The 21,491-nt window shown below is 49.7% G+C and overlaps 1 long non-coding RNA gene across 1 annotated transcript; it reads right to left on the reverse strand.

Annotated features, from left to right (window-relative positions):
- Positions 1–2,566: 2,566 nt before the first annotated feature.
- On the reverse strand, positions 2,567–19,730 carry LOC311522365. Its single transcript, XR_014712106.1, has 4 exons — positions 19,640–19,730; positions 14,693–14,834; positions 8,630–8,864; positions 2,567–3,849 (listed from the first exon to the last, which is right to left on the reverse strand). It is a non-coding gene; the product is annotated as an uncharacterized lncRNA (long non-coding RNA).
- Positions 19,731–21,491: the final 1,761 nt, after the last annotated feature.

Here is a 21,491-nt window from a genome sequence, read left to right on the forward strand (position 1 = left end):
TTCGGGGGGGAGGGTGGGAGGGGCGAGAGGGTGGGAGTTGGGCCTCTGGCCTGGGAAGGTTGGAGCTGCTCCTCCCCAGCCCCCAGGCCTGGGGTGAGAGGGTCCAGAGCTGGGCCTGGGACTCTGCTGTTCATTTCCCTGCTCCCACGTCCCTCCCTTGGGCCTTCTTCCGCACTCCTCCATATCTGCTCTGGGCCATTTGGTTCTGTAGGTCGCCATGCCTTGGTGATCCCTGGGCACTGCCCATCCCTGCCCCCTCATTGCTGCCATGGGGCCTGGCCCCGGGGGCCCCAACACTGTGGCACCAGCACCAGCGCACGCGGGTTTTGTATTATAAATAAAGGCGTTTTTATAGAAGATAGAGTCTGTTATTGGGGGAGGGAGCTGGTCAAGGCCTGTCCATTCCGTCTGTCCTTCTGGGCTCTGCCATCCAGCAGGGGCACCCATTAGTGGATGAGGCTCATGCCTGGCCCTGTCAGCCCGGGGCCTTTTGGGGGAGGGGCTGGCACAGGTGGAGGGTGCTGTGGTGTCTGAGCAGCATGGACCCCCCACTCACCTCCAAGGGCACTGGGTCTGAGAGAATCACAATGGGAGATGGATCAGAGATGTCCCACTGACATCAGAGACCCCCAACCAACCTCATCACAGCACCCCCTTCTGGCATCAGAGCCCTCACCCCTACCCAAGCACAGTAGCCCCCCGCCGGTGTCAGTGCAGACCTTACTGGCATCAATAGCATCCTGACCTCCCATCTCCCACCCCCACCCCACTGGCATGAGAAGCACCCCCAACCTGAGCATAGCACCCCCTTATGGCATCAGAAAACCCTCCACCCCGAGCATAATAGCACCCCACTGGTGTCAGAGTAGCCCGCACCAGCATCAGAGCCCCCCCTCCCCCCCGAGCGCAGCACACCCTGTTGGCATCAGAGCCCCCCCCATCACACACTAGGGTCTAGACAGTGCAACCTATTGGGCGGAGCAGGAGTCTGGCCTAGTGGGCAGAGCAGAATCAGAAGGCAGAAGTGATCAGAAGACAAGCCAGTGGGCAGAGCAAATCAAAGATGGCACAGCACGGCAGGGAATAAAATGAGGCAGCTTGGTCAGGAGATCCACAATGGTCAGTATAACTGAGTGCCCTTGGAAGCACGGTAACTCCACAATAAAGTCTACTGAGAGGGTAGAGCAAGGACACAGAGGTGTGGGGAAGGGCTGAGGGAAGCCCATGGGCTTGACTTGGCTCATAGATCTCCCTATGGGCACACAAGTTGCATGACTTAGTGTTGTTTTTAACATCCATTCATAAGATCAGCCATCAGAAGTACCTAGGGTCCAGATTTTAAATGGGCTAAAATGTCCAGCCATGGGCGAGTCATGGCATAACTCTAGCACCTGAAGCCAGGAGCTGCCCTCGGGCATGTAGAGACGAGCTCCACAATAAATCAGGTTGTGTTGTTGATGAAACTTTGAATCTGGGGATTCCAGCAGATTGAGGCCACAAACAGGTCACTTGTAAGCAAGGGGCGGAAAATGGTCATGAAGTGACTGTGAGGCTCCCGCAAACAAAAGTGGGAGGGTTTAATGACAGTGGTGAAAGCTTCCTGCTCCACTTCACGCTACTCATCCTTGTGTGACAAGGCATTGCCATCCCGTTCTTAGTCCCTGGACAGTACGTAACCATGAAGTCAAATTGGGAGAGAAAAAGAGCCCAGCAAATCTGACATTGGTTGAGTTGTTGCATTTCTCCAATTTCTTTTGATCGGCTCAGACTTGGACAGAGCCTTAGGCCTCCTTGAGGAGGTGCCTCCATTCCTCAAAGGCAGCTCAGACAACCAGCAGTTCTTTGTCCCACATCATAGTTTCTCTCAGTGAGAATCAGTTTCAGAGAGAAAAAGGCACAGGGATTTGCATTTCTCAGGTTTTGCATAAAGTTGACTTTGGCAAAGCCACTCAAAAACAATGTGCGCTGGGTGGTCATGGAATTGTTGAGTCTCTGAAAAAATGAGTCTTTCATATAAGTAGATGATCATGAATTGGTTGAGGATGTCTCTGAAAACATCATTCGTGAAATGCTGGAAGGTAGCGGGGGTGTGCCATAGACCAAATGACACGACCACATAGTCAAAATGGCCATATCTGGTTCAAAATGCCATTCATCCTGTCATCCAGCAGTGCCTGAGGAGCGTGAATACCAACCTAAGGCAGATTGCTAAGAGGCAGGGCACAAACCCCAAACTGTCTGTGAATTCTAGACTTAGATTTTACCAACCAAATATCAAGTGTGAACGTCTCAGGCACTAACAGCCTTAACATGGGTCCTCTGCTCTACCTTGCCACTAGGTAAGATTGCCTTTGTGATAGATGGTCCTCTACACAAAAAAAGCACAAGTGTTCTGGTTACTCCCAGTCCCAAAGGACCAGTCTCTTACCGCAGCTCAACAGCACTTTCGATCTCACACCAAAGACAATGCTTGTAGCCAATCCTTGGGGCCTTTCGTTTTCAGTTTTTATTTTATTTAATTTTTCTCAAGGATTTATCAATATTTATTACCACAACAACAAAAACAGGTGAAAATCAGTGCAAAAAAAAAAACAATTAATTTTTCTGGGTAAATATCAGGGTTTATTTTGATGGACAGAAAGACGGGGGGAAAAGTATTCTGAGGATTAATGCTTTGAATTCTGTTAATCAATGTGATTTGCTGCAGAACTAAAACAGAACTCAAAACCCAAGGCCACCTCTGAGTTTAAGAAAACAATATCTCTCTAATCCCCAAATAAAGCTTTTTATTTGAACAAACAGTTTACTACTGTAGACTTAGTCTTTAAATATTTACATTTAATAATTGGGTTTCACAATTGGCAGCACATACACTCACCTTCATCCTTTTCTCCTGTTTCTTTTTTTAAAACTTTCGAATACTTCCTTGTGTTCTGAAACATATTCTGATAGATTTTTGTTTTCTTCCTATTTTAGTGCGTCAGATCTTTAAACCGTTATCTGCTAACGGCTTGACACATGTACCTGGTGGTGGGTGTGAGATTCACCAGTATGTTCAGATGCACACGCACTTCGGAGCTTATGTGTGCGCCTCTTTGCTTGTATCTTCTAGACCAATACATAGCCTTACTTCAACAGACAGCTTTGCATATACACACAGACTAATGTATTATTGTAATACATATAGCTTATGGAATGTATAGTATTTTCGTAATAAAACTAGTTATTTTTTTATATATTTGAATGATACAAAAGCAGAGTGAAAATCAGAAAAAACTGAATAATCCTATTTTTAAAACCTGGGAATTTTTCAATAAAAATCGGTTTAAACTGAAAACAAAGGGTCTTACCAATCCTAAAATAAACTATCTAAAGATTTATTAACTAGGCAAAGGAAATAGAGTATTTACAAGGTTAAAGCAGGTAAACATACACACAAATGTGTTCCTGTCTTAAGTTTCAAAAGGTAATAGAAGCTTCTATAATAAGCAAGCTCTATGCCCTTAGGGCTAATCCAGGCCAACCAGTGTGGATCTTTTGCTTATGCTTAGTATTTCCCACTCCTCAGACTCCAAGCAGCAGATACAGTTCCTCCTTGTTAGGGCTTTTTATTCCTTCTCCCCTTCTACCCAGCTGCTGGTCTCTTCTTCAAGGCGGGGGGTGGGGGGCAAAAGGGCAGCAATCAACAAAGTAATTGTCCTCTGATGTTCCACAACAGTTCCTCTGGTGTTGATGGGACTTCTTTTGTTGGGCAAGAGAGAACACCGCCTGTGACAAGCTAGTATTTCACACTTGGTAATGCTTCTTGTCTGTCTGGTGCGTTAAAGTTACAGAGCGAACACTTGTTACCTTGGAACATAGGATACAGATATTATATTGGATCAGCAACACATTTTAATAACTCTAATACCTACTTTAACAATACTAACACATGGATGAGCCAGACTGGTTCCAGCTACATATTTACCAGTGTTCAGTTGAGACCTAAGGGCCTTGGCATGAGCTGGCCCCTGGTCCATCAGAATCACACATTCCCTTGCTGGATTCTGACAAGTTGTATGCCCCATGCCAGTCTTTCTTTGTGAAGATCCGACCCGGAGTCTTTACAGGAGTTCATTTATGAAAGGGGGCATCAGTTGCAGACTGTGATCTTGCTAAAAGTTTAATAATCACTACAAGAGAGGGAGCCATCCTTCCTGGCCATGAAGAAGATAGGTGCTGCCACTCGGGAAGTCAAGGGACAATGAACCTCTTCTGCAGATTTTCCTTAAGGGCCTGCAGCTCAGGTACAGATAAGGTGTAAATGCACCCAAAAGGAACTCCTGTTCCTGGTTGAAGGTCAATTGTGCAGTTGTCACTGTGCTGAGGAAGTAGAGTGTCTGCCTTCTGTTTGTCAAATACTGTGACATATTCTACGTATTCGGCAGGAATTCCAGGCACTGCCAATGAAACTTTGGTTGGCAATTCTGGATCCTTCAGGGGCTGGAGCATGCCACAGAATGCGACCAGCCATTGACTAGATTGGGAAGGCGAAGTGCAGATGACCCTGAACTGCCAGATCTCTCGGGTGATTGCCAATGCTGATGCCCTCTAGATGGGTTGTCTGATGCATGATGGGGCCTGAAGATAGGAATGACCTGTCTATAAGCTCAACAAGCTCGGGGAAGTCCTTGCAGAGGATGGGAATTGGAGGCTCCTTCAAGTTCTGGTCCATAAAATTGCCAGAAGAGCCCAAGCCGACCAAGGCTCCTAGGTGGACATCTGGCATGGCAGAATGCTGAAGCTGAAGAGGCAGATGCAGTGGGGTGGCATGCTGGTTAAAGGATGCCAAGATTCAGGCAGATAGGCAGCAGCACGATTCACTGTGGGGAGCAGTGGAGCACTGACTCAACCCTAGCTCCCCTACTGGGGCTGGGTTCTGGCATTTCCTGACCCAGGGTGGCCCAGACCTTGGCCAGGCACTCTGATACAATGTGCCCAGGCACCCAGTGTGACGTGTTATTCCATATTATTTATGAAAATATGCTTATGACATGAATATGACATAACTGAGATATACTTTATGCAAGATGGCTCATGTGAGATATCATTGGAAAGGTTATGATTTACTGAATCGATTATCCAATTTGTATGCCTGTACCATTTCTGTATCTGAAGTTTGGAATATTGACTATATATCTGTATTTCAACAAATCTACTTTGGGTGACGCCCACTGCTAACACTTCAGTTACAACAATGGAAAAGCCAGACAGGGCGGATGGCCCATCAGCAAGGACAATGGACTGTGAAAAGCTTGGTCTTCCTGTGGATGCTCCATACTGCCCCGACTCTATGGACGCAGTGATACTACAAAAAGAAAAGGAGGACTTGTGGCACCTTAGAGACTAACAAATTTATTTGCGCATAAGCTTTCATGAGCTACAGCTCACTTCATCGGATGCATTCAGATACTACAGAGTCAGGTGGTCTTGTCACCTGATACTAAAACATTACCTGGGACTTCTGATAACTTTCCACTGTAAGGGAAGGGGGGTCAAGTTTGGGAAACAAAGGATTCCCACTTTATGTAAATGAGTGGGGATGAAGGCAAACAGGACTCTTCCCCTCCATGGCCTGTCTGCCCAAGAAAGACTGCAAAGGGAAGGCAAGGGGGGAGTCCAGAATGAGAAAGGGGTCCAGTCTGAAATGGAATATAACTGGAACTATGAACCACAGAAACTTTGCAAACTGCCTGCAACAATATCTAGGGTGAGAAATACTATTTGCAACCAATTCCTTTAGTGAAACTAGCTTAGTTTGTGTGTTTGATTTCATTTGCTTAGTAATCTCCTTTGTTCTATTTGTTACCCCTTTTACCACTTAAAAGCTGCCTTTTACAGTTAATAAAATTTGTTTTATTATTAAACCCAGTTTCTGTAATTTCTAACTGGGGGGTAAGAAGTGTGTACACTTCTCTCCACATGGGGGGGGGAGGGCGAATTTCATAATATATCTTTGGGTCTGCACTCCAAGAGAGGTGGACATCTGAGTGCTGAAGCATGTCCCTGAAGCTGAGGGCTTGGCTACACTTGTGAGTTACAGCACAATAAAGGAGCCCCGGGCGCACTAGCTCACTCCCCTTCCACACTGGCAAGGCATGTACAGCGCTCTGACTTCGCAGCTACAGTGCTGCTGGTGCTCCACCTCAGCAAGTGGAATAATGTTTGCTGCGCCCCCGCTGGAGCGCCGCGGCACCAGTATGGAAGAGGTGTTGCATTACTGCACTCTGATCAGCCTCTGGAAACGTCCCATAATCCCCTTAAGTCAAGTGGCCACTCTGGTCATTGTTTTTGAATCACTGCAGGAGTACGGATGTGCCCTTTGAAAGCTCCGTTTCTGACAGCTGGCTGCTTATCTGCTCCGAGACAAAGCAACCATTAGTGTGGAATGCTGTGTGTGTGTGAGAGAGGGGCGGGGGGGAAGAGGAGTCTGCTGCAGTCTGAACTTACAAGACAGCATGCTGACATGCTCTCAGCCCCCCCAAAACCCCACTCTCTCTCCCCCCACATACACACAACACACTCCCTGTCACACATCCCCTCATTTGAAAACCACATTGCAGTCACTTGCAAGCTGGGATAACTGCCCAATGCTGCTGCAAGTGCCGCAAATGTGCTTGAAGCTGTCTGTGTGGACAGACTGCAGCACTTTCCCTATTGCACTCTCCAAAGGCTGGTTTAATTCAAAGCACTCTATATCTGCAAGTGTAGCCATGCCCTTAGTCTTCCCAGAGCTGATCTGCAGCTGGGTGTGGCCCTGCTTGTGTGTGTGTTAGAGGAGGTTTTAAGAGCCTGGCTCAGCAAGACAGGTTAAAGGGGCCTATGGTAGCAGAACAGGTAGACTCAGTGATATCTCAGAACATGAGGTGGCTTCCCAAGGGGTCCAACCCATCACCCGCCCCAATACAAGCACAACCCCAATGCCTGAGGACAATTCTTTTCATCAGTGGAAAGGTGGGCCAGGATTTGGTTGACTTGCATTGGTTCGGGATCTGGTAGGACAACTGGGACTGTGGGAGACAGAAGCATTCTGGCCAGCAGGGTTCAGGTGGCGTGTCGCTTTTCTTGAGATTGCTCCATTGGTCAACCATCAGTCTGGATGCAAATATCAATTAAAGCTGCTAGACTAGGCGGAGGTTCCACCCATGCTAATTCATCTTTGATAGAATTGTTGAGCCCCTGCCTAAAGAGGTGTCACAGCCCAGATTCATTCCAATGAGTGTCTGCGGCCGGACACTGGAATTCTGCTGCATATTTGGCAACGGCCCCGACCCCCTGCCAAAGGGTATGGAGAGCAGCTTCTAATGTGCATCCGATGAAGTGAGCTGTAGCTCACGAAAGCTTATGGTCAAATAAATTTGTTAGTCTCTAAGATGCCACAAGTACTCCTGTTCTTTTTGCGAATACAGACTAACGCGGCTGCTACTCTGAAACATTCTCCATTAGGGTTCACGGAGATGCCCACCCTGCCTGTACAAAGCTCTCGCAGCGTTCAAGGAGAGGACTGTCCCGTTCCACGAAAGGGGACACCCATGTCAGGGCCTCTCCTCAGAACAGACTGAGAACTAATTCCACTTGGAACTGAGCTGTAGGGTCCGACTGGCCACAACACGAACTGGAGATGACAATGGTTAAGGAACCCATGTCATTTGGCACAATCCCCATAAAACTTACTGGGTAGGGGCAACTCGGGCTCACGGAAAATGGATGCAAGGTTGTGGGGACAGAAGACGCTGCCTGGGCTTGTACCTGGGCCTGGAAGGCTGCATTCTTGTCACGTAGCGTGTCAACTTGAGCCTGCAGTTCCTGCAGGACTCCAACAATGTCTGCAAAGGTGGGGTGAGCTCCTGCTGGGGCCATTCTGGATGGAAGCTCCATGCTGTGCGGCAAAGCCCTGGCTACCTTCTAACAGGCTGGACAAACTGTCGCATGCCAAGGGGTAGGCGGTGAGACCAAGTGGTCAGAGCAGGAGTCTGGCCTAGTGGTTGGAGCAGACTCAGAGAGCAGAACTGGAGTCGTGGCCCGGGGACAAGCCATTAATCAGAACCAGAGGGCAGGAGTCCACAGGGAAGAGCTGGAGTGGAGCTTGCAAAGAGTGGGGCAAGGGCCAGCAGGAAGCAGGTCTGGCGCAGCTGGGAGCATAGAATGCATTGAGCAGCCACGGTGCTGCTGTTGCTACGGGGTTAACTGGTGACCTGACGGCCCTTCGGTCCAGTCAGGGAGCACAGTCACCTAGGTTCATTGAACCAAATGAGCTCATTAGGTTGCTAGACCGCTGAGTTCCTGACACCCTTGCCCCCAGCACAGCACCCCTCCCCAGCATCAAAGCCCCTCTTCCTCCCCTCCTCTGCCCCACTCTGGGAGGGGTGGTCTGTGTCCCCCTGCAGATCCCACTCTGCCCTCCTTCTCCCAGACCCCCAGAGGCAGAGTGGTGGAGGCACTGGGCAAAGCGCTGCTGTCACCGCCCGCCCGATGCCCTTTTGACATTGCACTGCTTGGCAGGGGCTCAGACAGTAGCACAATGTGAAAAGAGCCCAGGATGGCGGCGTGGTGGCGGTGGGGATCTGCCGTACCCCTCGTCCCCTCTCACCTCCTCCTCAGCAGCTAGGAAATTGCCCCTTCTCACCCACCCCCACAGGGCTGGGGGGCCCAGGGCTGAGGGGGCCTGGGCTAGGTAGGGCCCCTCACAGGAGCAGGATGAAGTATTGAGGTGCCCCAGGCCATGGAGGGGTCACAGCTGCAGGAAGGAGCAAGTCTCCATTTTCACAGCTCTTCATACATTCTTTTGCTGGGGCTTTTCGGGAGTAACGCCTCAGGAACCAGAGCTGGAAAAGAGAAGGGAGCCTGGGTCATTGGTCCCAGCATCAGAACCCCGCACCCTGTCCAGCCCCTTTGTGTGCCCCAGAGTCGGAATCTCAAACACTTCCCATGTGCCCCAGAGCCAGAACACCGCCCCCCCATGTACCCCAGAGCCGTAACCCTCCACCCCCACCGGCACCTCTGCGTGCCCCAGCGCTGGAACCCTCTAACTCCACCGGAACCTCTATGTACCCTAGAGCTGTAACCCGGCTCAACGGGTAGTGATCAATGGCTCCATGTCTAGTTTGCAGCCGGTATCAAGCAGAATGCCCCAAGGGTCGGTCCTGGGACCAGTTTTGTTCAATATCTTCATTAATATCTGGAGGATAGCATGGATTGCACCCTCAGCAAGTTTGCAGATGACACTAAACTGGGAGAGGTGGTAGATACACTAGAGGGTAGGGATAGGATACAGAGGGACCTAGACAGATTAGAGGATTGGGCCAAAAGAAATCTGATGAGGTTCAACAAGGACAAGTGCAGAGTCCTGCACTTAGGACGGAAGAACCCAATGCACTGCTACAAATGAGGGACCGAATGGCTCGGCAGCAGTTCTGCGGAGGAGGACCTAGGGGTTACAGTGGACGAGAAGCTGGATATGAGTCAACAGTGTGCCCTTGTTGCCAAGAAGGCCAATGGCATTTTGGGATGTATAAGCAGGGGCATTGCCAGCAGATCGAGGGATGTGATCATTCCCCTCTATTCGACATTGGTGAGGCCTCATCTGGAGTACTGTGTCCAGTTTTGGGTCCCACACTACAAGAAGGATGTGGAAAAATTGGAAAGAGTCCAGCGGAGGGCAACAAAAATGATTAGGGGTCTGGAATACATGACTTATGAGGAGAGGCTGAGGAACTGGGATTGTTTAGTCTGCGGAGGAGAAGAATGAGGGGGGATTTGATAGCTGCTTTCAACTACCTGAAAGGGGGTTCCAGAGAGGATGGATCTAGACTGTTCTCAGTGGTAGCAGATGACAGAATAAGGAGTGATGGTCTCAAGTTGCAGTGGGGGAGGTTTAGGTTGGATATTAGGAAAAACTTTTTCACTAGGAGGGTGGTGAAGCACTGGAATGTGTTACCTAGGGAGGTGGTGGAATCTCCTTCCTCAGATATTTTTAAGGTCAGGCTTGAAAAAGCCCTGGCTGGGATGATTTAGTTGATGTTGGTCCTGCTTTGAGCAGGGGGTTGGACTAAATGACCTCCTGAGGTCCCTTCCAACCCTAATATTCTATCATTCTACTCCCACCGGCCCCTCTGTGTGCTCAAGTGCCAGAATCCTCTACCCCCACCGGCCCCTCTGTGTGTCCCAGAGCCAGAACCTCCTATCCTCCTGCTGGCCCTTCTGTGCATCCAAGAGCCAACCACCCCAGGTACCCCAAAACCAGAAATCCTCCTCTGCTCCTGTGTGCTCCACAGCTAGGAACCCCTTCTCCATCTCTGTGTGCCCCAGAGCCAGAAATCCTCCCCCAACATACACCCACACCCCTGTGTTCCCCAGTCTGTGGGGAAGAGGTGCTCAGTTCCAGGGCCTGTTCAGTCCTAGACCACTCTGCTGAGATCTGAATCCCACTCCCTATTCCCCAGAGTCAGCCAGTCCCCGAGCCCTGAGGCTGGATCACAGCCAGCGCCCCCTAGAGGGGAAAGGATCCATAGCCCATTCCCCACCCATGAGCAGCCATTCACTCCCTGGGGCTGGATTGGAAGCGCTGCCCCTAGAAAGGAAAGGCCCCGTGTCCCATTCCTCCTCCCCAAATAATCTAATCCTCGAAACTGATGCTATTCGGTGGTGACCACTAATAGAAACATTTGTTACCAATCTAAATACACTGAGCGGCATCTCCTCTTCAAGGAGGTCACTGCTCCGAGAGGGAAAATAGCACAAATCCATCCCAGCCCTCAACAAGACTGGAAACAAAGAATATCTGCACAGCAGCATCATAATTACAGCAAATCTAGGGGAGGGATAGCTCAGTGGTTTGAGCATTGGCCTGCTAAACCCAGGGTTGTGAGTTCAATCCTTGAGGGGGCCATTTAGGGATGTGGGGCAAAAATTGGGGATTGGTCCTGCTTTGAGCAGGGGGTTGGACTAGATGACCTCCTGAGGTCCCTTCCAACCCTGATATTCTATGATCTATGGAGCAGCAGCCCTGAGTTACCGGCCTTGTGTATTTCTTGCCTCCTACTCCCTCTAGTGCCCCTTCCCTGACACTGCATGCTGAACATTACAATGGAGCAAGGCTTCGTGGCAATGATCAAATCTTGTTTAGATTCAAAACACTAAAAATCTGTCTACACATTAAAATTTGCAAGCTACAAAATGCCTCCTGATTGCATAAAAGTTGGCTGTGTTCATTTCTTAGTATTTTGGTTTATTTGTTTGGATCTGTTTAATGTGGGGGAGGGAGTAAAGCTTCAAATTCCCTAATCTTTGACCCACTTCAGTTTCTCTGATAACAGTTTAAAAACAAGGAATTTCCCCTCATTTTCTTTTCCTGACCTTCTACAATCATTTTCACCTCCAGTTTATGAAGAACCTTTTGAGCAATTTGTTTGGACCCGTTTTTATCGTTCTTTTCATTCGCTGCTCAACAAAACCCAGGAATTTCTCTCAGATAAACAAGAGTGCTCAAAAATCACAAAGGGATCTGAAAAAAAGAAGAGCAAAGAACAACCCCTCCCCTCCATACACATGCACGTGCACACACACTTTAAACCACATTCATTTCAGCCAGACTCTTTCCCTTCTAAGCACAGGCAATGCCAACGTTCCCCCTGGAGACAGAACCTGATTATCCATTTTCTAACTGTAATTAACATCCAGATACATCCCTAGCGGCAAACAGTCCTGCCTCACCTGGAGGGATAAACAAGGGGACTTAGTGGTCTATTTATGGCTTTTCTACATGGGGAAGTTTACCAGCATTCCTATAAGAACACCACAAGAACGGCCATATGGGGTCAGACCAGTGGTCTATGTAGCGCAGTATCCTGTCTTCTGACAGAAACCACTGTCAGATGCTTCAGAGGGAATGAACAGAACAGGGCAATTTTGAGTGATCCATCCCCTGTTGTCCAGTCCCAGCTTCTGGCATTCAGAAGTTTAGGGACACCTGTATAATTATCCCACTATAGTTATACCACTATAGCCCCCGAGGTGGACACACTCATTTGGAACTAGAGTGGTCTTTTTCCAGTTTAGCTCATATCCCTTTGGAAGGGACCTAAGAGCATCCCCACAGGGAGTTATACCAGTATAATTAACCATTGAACCAATCTACCAAGGCTCGTGGTAGATTCTCCATCACTGGCAATTTTTAAAATCAAGATGGGATGTTTTTCTAAAAGACCAGCTCTAGTTCAAATAGGAATTATTTCAGAGAGCCCTATGGCCTGTGTTGTAGAAGGGGACAGAGTAGATGATCACAGAGATCCCGTCAGCCTTAGACTCTATTATCTGTATCGCTATAATTATACCGGTACAGTAATTCCAGTACCTTTCCCCATGCAGACAGGCCCTTTCAGCCCTGATTCCTCCCATCCACCCACATCCTCAAAAGTCTCACACATTGTTGAGGGAGCCCTGATCAGAAACAGAAAAAACTTGAAGTCACCAATTTGCTCCTTCCCAAAGGTGAGATTTGTTGCCAAATCAGCTGTTTCAAGGAAAGGGAGCTGTGATGTCCTGCCTACACACTGCGTTTCACTGAATTCCCCTTCTGGGCCAGATCCCCAGCTGATGTAAATCAGCACAGCTTTGTTGAAGTCAATAGTGCCTTGCTGATTTCCACTGCCTGCGGATCTGACTCACTCTCTGGGCTCTGTTTGTGGGTACAGGTACCTGCATCGGCCAGGTAATAAAGAAAATGATATTTTAGATCAACTGACCGAGTGCCTCTTCCATGAGAGATGCCAGTGGTTTCAATCCCACCCGGTGGGGTCAGACCTTTGGAGATAGCACTGCCACCAATAGCACTTTCCAGCCAAGGAACTTAACATGCTTGAGTGAATTTAGACTCACAATCCCCTATGGAGGGGGCATCATTTTAAAACTGGGAAAACTGAGGCACAGAAAGGCCTTGCCTGAGCTCAAACTGGGAGTTGGAGCAAGACAAGAACCCATGCCTCAGCCTGTACTTTAACCATCCTTTCTTCCCCCAAGACTCTCTCCTGGATATTTTCTAACACCCACCTCCCTCTGACTGTTCCCATTCAGATCTCCTGGATTTGGGAGGGGAAACAGGAGAATGCCACCACAAAACCTTAACAAGCACCTTTCCAGGCAAGCTCAGAGCCATCTCACCATCCCTTGCCCCAGGGGCCCAATGGGTTGGGATTTCACACCCTGGAATAGGTTGAGTAGGCAGCAGGAAATGGTGTTTCCCACAATGAAATTGACCAGCATCCCCTGGAACTGACGAAAGGGCAAGACCAATGGGATTGGTGGGACACAGTATCCAGCTTTATCTTTGGTCTCCTGGGGCCAGATTTCCAAAGGTATTTAAGCACTGTAGCAAGACAGCGTGGCCTCCCTTGAAGATTGATGGCAAGGGACGGCCGCTGCCTGCCCTCTGGTGGGCAGAGCCAAGTGAGCCCAGCCAGCCCTGCCGGAAGTGGAGTGGGACAGGAAAAAAGTATAAAAGGCGGGCCCTACAGCTCAGTTGTGTGGGAGTCACCAAGGGAGACAGATGCATCCTGCCGGAGCCTGCAGAACACCCCTGCCATACTGGGGACTGGACAGAGCTCCCGGAGCCGCCAGCCAGCTGAGCTGCCGAGTTGCTGGGGCTGGGTGGGGATCTGAAGAGGTTAGGCCTGCGCATGCCAATCTCAGGGGATGGGAAGCTGTTATATGAGATAGGATCTTAAAGCAACCTCTGTGTCCTTTTCTCTGTTTTGCTCCTACTGTTAAAGTAAACAATCCTTTGGTCAGAGAAGGCTTCCTGGTCCCTATACACCACTGAGTACAGACTTCTGAGGGGAAGAAGCATGGGTGCTGAACCCAGTCGGACCAGCTGGGGAAGCACGGTTGATCCACAGGCAATTGTAGCCCAGAGGTGGGTCTAAGACTGGGACACTCACTGGATTCCACCCCAGAGAGGTAATTACATGAGGCTTGGGTCCAGAGAGGGGGCACTCAGAGAAACCAGATGGGGGCTAGCCCTGCACCCATAACCAGGCCAACCCCCTCCGCCTCTCCTGGGACAGGATCAGACCTCATGGCCCGGCTGTGAGTTTCCTTGGCTGTGAATTTCCTGTGTGCGCACTCCAGGCCTCAACCCCCCTGCTGTATTTGTTTAAAGTCTTTGGCAAACACAGACCCACATGCACCATTGCAAACCTGTGGGGGAAGGGGGGGGTGTCAGCCACCAGTCACCTCCAGAGAGCGAGGCTTCCTGTCCACAGTGATTGGGATGCCCTCCCGACCCTGAGGTCAGTGACCTGCTGGTGGGGCTGGACTTTGTGCTCAGATCTGGAGTAAGTGGCGTTTGGGAAATGGAATGAAAACCCACTGCATGTGGGGGAGGGGGAAAGGACAACCACATTTGTTTAACAATCAGATTTATCCTGGGTTACAGAAACAGACCAGGGATGAAAAGGATCTATTGGGTCATCAGCTCCTGGGTCTACTCCCCTCCCTGTCCCGCCACAACAGACACACTCCAAAGTCCCCACAGCAGCGCCTGCAACTCATGCTCCTGGGAGAACATCATGTCCGGAAGATGAAGCCAGACAAATTCCGACTTGAAATAATGCGTACATTTTTAGTAGAGGGGAAATTAATCATTGGAACAACTTACCAAGGGTTGTGGGGGATTCTCCATCCCTGGCAATTTTTCAATCAAGATCACCTCTAGTTCAAACAGGAATTAATTCAGGAAAGTTCACTGGCCTATAGTAGCCAGACTAGGTGATCCCAATGGTCTCTTCTGGCTCTGTAATCTATGAACGTAAGAATGACATTCACAGCACAGACACCCCCTTCTACACCTACCAACCAAAGTGGAAATTAATAAATAATCTTTTAAAAAACTCAAACTCCAACCATCAGAAAATCAACCCCCGCCTCAAACAGAGTTGTGACACTGTAAAGTACCAGAAATTCCATGAAAATCATTAGGGGCTGTGCTACTGTTTTTGATTTTATGTGGAAGGTGCCCAGATACAACAGTGATGGGCAGCAGGATAAAACAGAGAGAGACTGGCGGGCTGTGCAAGGCAGCACTGCAACTTCAGAAAGGGATTGGAAAATTGCAAAGAGTACCCGTCAGGCGTGGTAAGGGAAGCTTCCTTTAGCAGAGATGTTTGCAAGAATGCAAGAGTTCTGATGGAAGAGGCAAATCAAGTCAATGTGCCCCAGATGCCACTCGTTTCCCAAATCAATCAAGCTTAAGTGGAGAAAATGATCCACACTTACAGAGGTGGCAAGAGCAATTCTAGATGAGCAGCCAAGCAAAACCACCCAGCCACCTCCACGTCTCAGAACTCAGTAGGACCACAGAGATGAAAGAGCTGCATGGGATGGGGCTCCCTATTGAAAGCACTGTGTTATGATATCGCACATGAGGACAATTGTGCATTGGGGAGAAAATTCCCTCTTGACCCCTACAGGTGATCAGTTGAAGGTCTGAAACATGAGATTAGATTACAGTCGTTGTCTTAGTGCACAGCTACAGTGAAATTGGGAGATCCCAAAGAGAAAGGGACCATCAGGTCACACAGAATGACCCCTTGGTGACGCCTACACAAGGAGCAGATACACCTAGGTGGAATTGAGGAGGATGCTGGCTCAGCAGACACTCAGAACTACTGACACTGTTGATAAGAAACAGCAGGAGCAGTGAGCAGAGGCTCTAGGTGCCAGATTCAGCTCAGCAGCAAAGGAAGAAGCAGTGGCCGTGTGACCAGGATGCAATGGAACTCGGTGGTTTGAGCATTGGCCTGCTAAACCCAGGGTTGTGAGTTCAATCCTTGAGGGGGCCATTTGGGATCTGGGGCAAAAATTGGGGATTGGTCCTGCTTTGAGCAGGGGGTTGGACTAGATGACCTCCTGAGGTCCCTTCCAACCCTGATATTCTATGATTCGTTAGGAGCTGCACAGAGGAAGCTACTGGTAGCACAAGGCTATTCATATTGGTCCCACTGAACCCAGGAACTATGCTACATGTGTTTGAGTGCAACCTACGGGCAATTTACCTATTCACTATGTACATATAGACAGACACAGAGCTCTCTCATAACAAGGCTCAGAAGTGTTTGCTACTGACAGACCTCTATCCTAGGGGGCTCTCTAGGGAAGGGAGGAGGGGGATCATGCAGGGGTTGAGGGGGATCTGATCATGGTCAGGGCCGCTAGGAGAGTGCCAGTCCCATTCCAGGGACTACAGGCAGCGATGAGCTACGCAGGCTGGGGAGCACATGGCAGCTGGGTCAAAGGATTCCCCCTTGCAGTGAGCTCCCAGCCCCAGTCCTGCGCAGTTTGGAGTCCCTTCTCAGCAGTTTACAAACCCCCAGAGGGAGCTGCTGGGACGAGGGGGGCAGAGGAGTTAATAAGCTCTGCAGGGGTGTCACAGGCTAGGAGAGAAAGGAAGCCTTGTGGCACCTTAGAGACTAACCAATTTATTAGAGCATAAGCTTTCGTGAGCTACAGCTCACTTCCTCAGATGCATATCGTGGAAACTGCAGCAGGCTTTATATATACACAGAGAATATGAAACAATACCTACTCCCACCCCACTGTCCTGCTGGTAATAGCTTATCTAAAGTGATCATCAGGTGGGCCATTTCCAGCACAAATCCAGGTTTTCTCACCCTCCACCCCCCCACACAAATTCACTCTCCTGCCGGTGATAGCCCATCCAAAGTGACAACTCTTTACACAATGTGCATGACAATCAAGTTGGGCTATTTCCTGCACAAATCCAGGTTCTCTCACATCCCCCCCACCTCACCCCCATACACACACAAACTCACTCTCCTGCTGGTAATAGCTCATCCAAACTGACCACTCTTCAAGTTTAAATCCAAGTTAAACCAGAACATCTGGGGGGGGGGGGGTAGGAAAAAACAAGAGGAAACAGGCTACCTTGCATAATGACTTAGCCACTCCCAGTCTCTATTTAAGCCTAAATTAATAGTATCCAATTTGCAAATGAATCCCAATTCAGCAGTTTCTCGCTGGAGTCTGGATTTGAAGTTTTTTTGTTTTAAGATAGCGACCTTCATGTCTGTGATTGCGTGACCAGAGAGATTGAAGTGTTCTCCGACTGGTTTATGAATGTTATAATTCTTGACATCTGATTTGTGTCCATTTATTCTTTTACGTAGAGACTGTCCAGTTTGACCAATGTATATGGCAGAGGGGCATTGCTGGCACATGATGGCATATATCACATTGGTGGATGTGCAGGTGAACGAGCCTCTGATAGTGTGGCTGATGTTATTAGGCCCTGTGATGGTGTCCCCTGAATAGATATGTGGGCACAATTGGCAATGGGCTTTGCTGCAAGGATAAGTTCCTGGGTTAGTGGTTCTGTTGTGTGGTATGTGGTTGTTGGTGAGTATTTGCTTCAGGTTGCGGGGCTGTCTGTAGGCAAGGACTGGCCTGTCTCCCAAGATTTGTGAGAGTGTTGGGTCATCCTTTAGGATAGGATGTAGATCCTTAATAATGCGTTGGAGGGGTTTTAGTTGGGGGCTGAAGGTGACGGCTAGCGGCGTTCTGTTATTTTCTTTGTTAGGCCTGTCCTGTAGTAGGTAACTTCTGGGAACTCTTCTGGCTCTATCAATCTGTTTCTTTACTTCTGCAGGTGGGTATTGTAGTTGTAAGAAAGCTTGACAGAGATCTTGTAGGTGTTTGTCTCTGTCTGAGGGGTTGGAGCAAATGCGGTTGTATCGCAGAGCTTGGCTGTAGATGATGGATCGTGTGGTGTGGTCAGGGTGAAAGCTGGAGGCATGCAGGTAGGAATAGCGGTCAGTAGGTTTCCGGTATAGGGTGGTGTTTATGTGACCATTGTTTATTAGCACTGTAGTGTCCAGGAAGTGGATCTCTTGTGTGGACTGGACCAGGCTGAGGTTGGTGGTGGGATGGAAATTGTTGAAATCATGGTGGAATTCCTCAAGGGCTTCTTTTCCATGGGTCCAGATGATGAAGATGTCATCAATATAGCGCAAGTAGAGTAGGGGCTTTAGGGGACGAGAGCTGAGGAAGCGTTGTTCTAAATCAGCCATAAAAATGTTGGCATACTGTGGGGCCATGCGGGTACCCATAGCAGTGCCGCTGATCTGAAGGTATACGTTGTCCCCAAATGTGAAGTAGTTATGGGTAAGGACAAAGTCACAAAGTTCAGCTACCAGGTTAGCCGTGACAGTGCTGCAGTTTCCATGATATGCATCTGAGGAAGTGAGCTGTAGCTCACGAAAGCTTATGCTCTAATAAATTGGTTAGTCTCTAAGGTGCCACAAGTACTCCTTTTCTTTTTGCGAATACAGACTAACACGGCTGTTACTCTGAAACCTGTCATTAGGCTAGGAGAGGTATCTCTTCACTCCTGCAGAGTTTACAAGCCCTGAACCTGGCCATGGAGCTGTCCTGTCTAGAAGCTCCAGGAAGAGCTCACCCAGCCAGCCAGCCAGGTACTTTAGGGACAGGGGCAGGTTGAGGTGGGGCAGAAACCAGCCCGTCTCTGATGTCAGCTACAGCAATCCCCTATGCCAAGGGCTAGGAGAAGGGCCCTTGGGCCAGCTCCACACCAGCCAGGGACACCTCCCAGGAAGGAGGGCTTCTCAGGAGCAGTTTCTACCCAGTGTAAAACCCTTTATGCTGCCAGAGCAGAGCAAAAGGGCCTATCTGTCAGTGGGGCTCATGTTCGAGTCCTCACAAGCCTCCTGTAGTAGTGAGCCCCAGCTCCGATTTCCCCTGCTGTCCCACCCCATAGTCTCCCTTTCCCGCGCACCCTTTGGCAGCCAGCCGACTGGGCTGTGGGGAAGTTAGGGTGGGCTTATGTGTGTGTGGGGCACGGGAGGGGGATTACGCTTGGCACAGCCAGTGGTAGGAGGCACCAGTACAGTGTTACTGAACTGACCTGGCTGGGGGATTGCGCGTGACTGGAGAGGAGGGACGGGTGTGGAGGTGAGGGGATGGGAAGGGCAGATGTAGCGATGGGGGAGTAGGGTGCAGTGTGGGGAGACAGGTGTAGAGGTGGAGGCTGGGGAGGGGCAACTGTAGAGGTAGAGTGCTGAGTGGGGTGGCAGGGGTAGGTAGGGAAGGGAGACTTTGTGGGGAACAAGAGAAGGCAGAGGGATCCCAACACCCCTCCTGCCCAGTGCTCTCTCTCTCTCACCCCCCCCCCCCACTCCAAGGGACAGGATGGCGAGCCCCATGACTCTCCTCCCAACACATAAAGAGCCCCTGGCCCATTAAAAAAACCTCACCCTGTCCCCATGCAAACAGATCCCTCAACCCCTGCATGACACCCTCCCCCCCCGCCCCAAATGAAGAGGAGGGATGAGGTCAGGAAGGCAAAGAGGGGTTATGGGGGAGGAGGGAGAAAGAAGGGGCCAGGATAGGGAGGGAGGGAGAGGTAGGATTGCAGAAAGCTGGGGCCAGGGGAGGAGGCGAGCAGGGATGTGGGGGGTAGGAAAGGGGCTAGGAGATGGGGCTGAGGGGCGAGGAGAGTTGCGGGCAGGGCTGCAGGGGCAAAGGCAGGGGTCCCCCTGCGGCACAACGATGCCGGCTCGCCGGCCCCTACCTCGCTCTCTCCGTCCCGGGCTCCGCGCTCCTTCCCCAGCCGAGGTGAAACTTTCTCCCCGAGCCCCCCAGGAAGGCAGCGCCCCCTCCCCCGCGCCGCTGCACTGCCCCTCCCCCCCCTTCCTCTGCCGTCCATCTTGAATACTTGGGATTCCTGAATGGAGCCTGCGGGATTCCGCTCCCATTGGCCGCCCCGGTCCCTCCGGGAACAGCAGCCACCTCCCCATTGCCCCCCCATCCCCCTGCCCCATAGCTGGGGCCCCCAACCCCGAGCCTATCTGCCCTGCCAAAGAGATTCCCACCCGCGTCCACGGTGGGAATCGGGGCTACGCACAGCTCAGCCCCCCCAGCGCAGAAGCTGCGGTGTTCGGCTCAGAGGCCTCCCGTCCCCCTGACCCATGTCCCAGGTCCGATTCTCCCTGCCTTGCATCAGGGGAAATCTTGCCCCTGGCAAAAGGCCTTTGCCCACGGCGGGTTGGTAACCTGCCCTGCTCTAGTTTGGGGAGGCCAGGAATCCAGCCCAAGGCGGGACCCAGGTGGGTTCTGGGGTTCGTTGGCAGTTTAGAAAAGTTGTGAGAGAAATTTCCCCATCAGCTCCAAGCAGATCCGGAAATTTTGGCCAATAAAAAGGGGAAAAGTTTTGCGCCAAACAAGAGGTTTTGTTTCCACAAAATCAAAAAGTTTAATTTCAATTTCAGCAGCTTTAAAACATTTTTGATTTTTAAAAGAAGTAGAATCATGGAACTAAATTCAAGTGAAACAATGCCTTGGAACAAACCTTGTTTCAAAACCCAGTGTCGCTGAATCTACATTTATTGCCAGAAGAAAAAAAAAAGTGTAATCTGTAAAATTTCTCCCAGCTGTAGTCAAGGCTCATTCACACATGGAGCATAAACTTTTACAGGTTTCAGAGTAGCAGCCATGTTAGTCTGTATCTGCAAAAAGAAAAGGAGGACTTGTAGCACCTTAGAGACTAACAAATTTGAGCATAAGCTACAGCTCACTTCATTGGATGCATGGGGAAAAACCATGCTATTTTCCCCCTACTGTTACTTATACCTTCTTGTCAACATTTTGAAATGGGCCACCCTGATGACCACTACAAAAGTGATTTTTCCTCCTGTTGATAATAGCCCACTTTAATTGAATAGTCTCATTAGAACTGACCCCACACTTGGTAAGGCAACTCCCATCTTTTCATGTACGGTGTATATATATCTTCCTACTGTATTTTCCATTCCATGCATCCAATGAAGTGGGTTTAAGCCCACGAAAGCTTATGCCCAAATAAATTTGTTAGTCTTTAAGGTGCCACAAGGACTCCTCCTTGTTTTTGCTGATACAGACTAACACGGCTACCCCTCTGAAACCTATTCTGGAAACGAGGTTTCACTGTAAATTCACACCCAACATTCTTCTGGAATGATGTTCCTGGATAGACCAGCCATTCCAGTCACACTCAGCCACCCAGTTTGATTCAATGACATTTGATTGGCAGAAGAAGTTGGACAAGTATCAATAATGAATGATAAAGCTCCAGTGGCAGGGAAATAGGAAAGACGCTTGGTAGGGAATTGAGCAAAGGATGCTGTCAAGGTTCCTTCCCCGCTCTGAACTCTAGGGCACAGATGTGGGGACCTGCATGAAAGACCCCCTGAGCTTATTCTTACCAGCTTAGGTTAAAAACTTCCTCAAGGTACAAACTTTGCCTTGTCCTTGAACCCTATGCTGCCACCACCAAGCGTGTTAAACAAAGAACAGGGAAAGAGCCCACTTGGAGATGTCTTCCCCCGAAAATATCCCCCCCAAGCCCTACACCCCCTTTCCTGGGGAAGGCTTGATAAAAATCCTCA

Source organism: Lepidochelys olivacea (assembly GCF_965140295.1).
Source record: "Lepidochelys olivacea isolate rLepOli2 genome assembly, chromosome: 6".
Lineage (NCBI taxonomy): Eukaryota > Metazoa > Chordata > Testudines > Cheloniidae > Lepidochelys > Lepidochelys olivacea.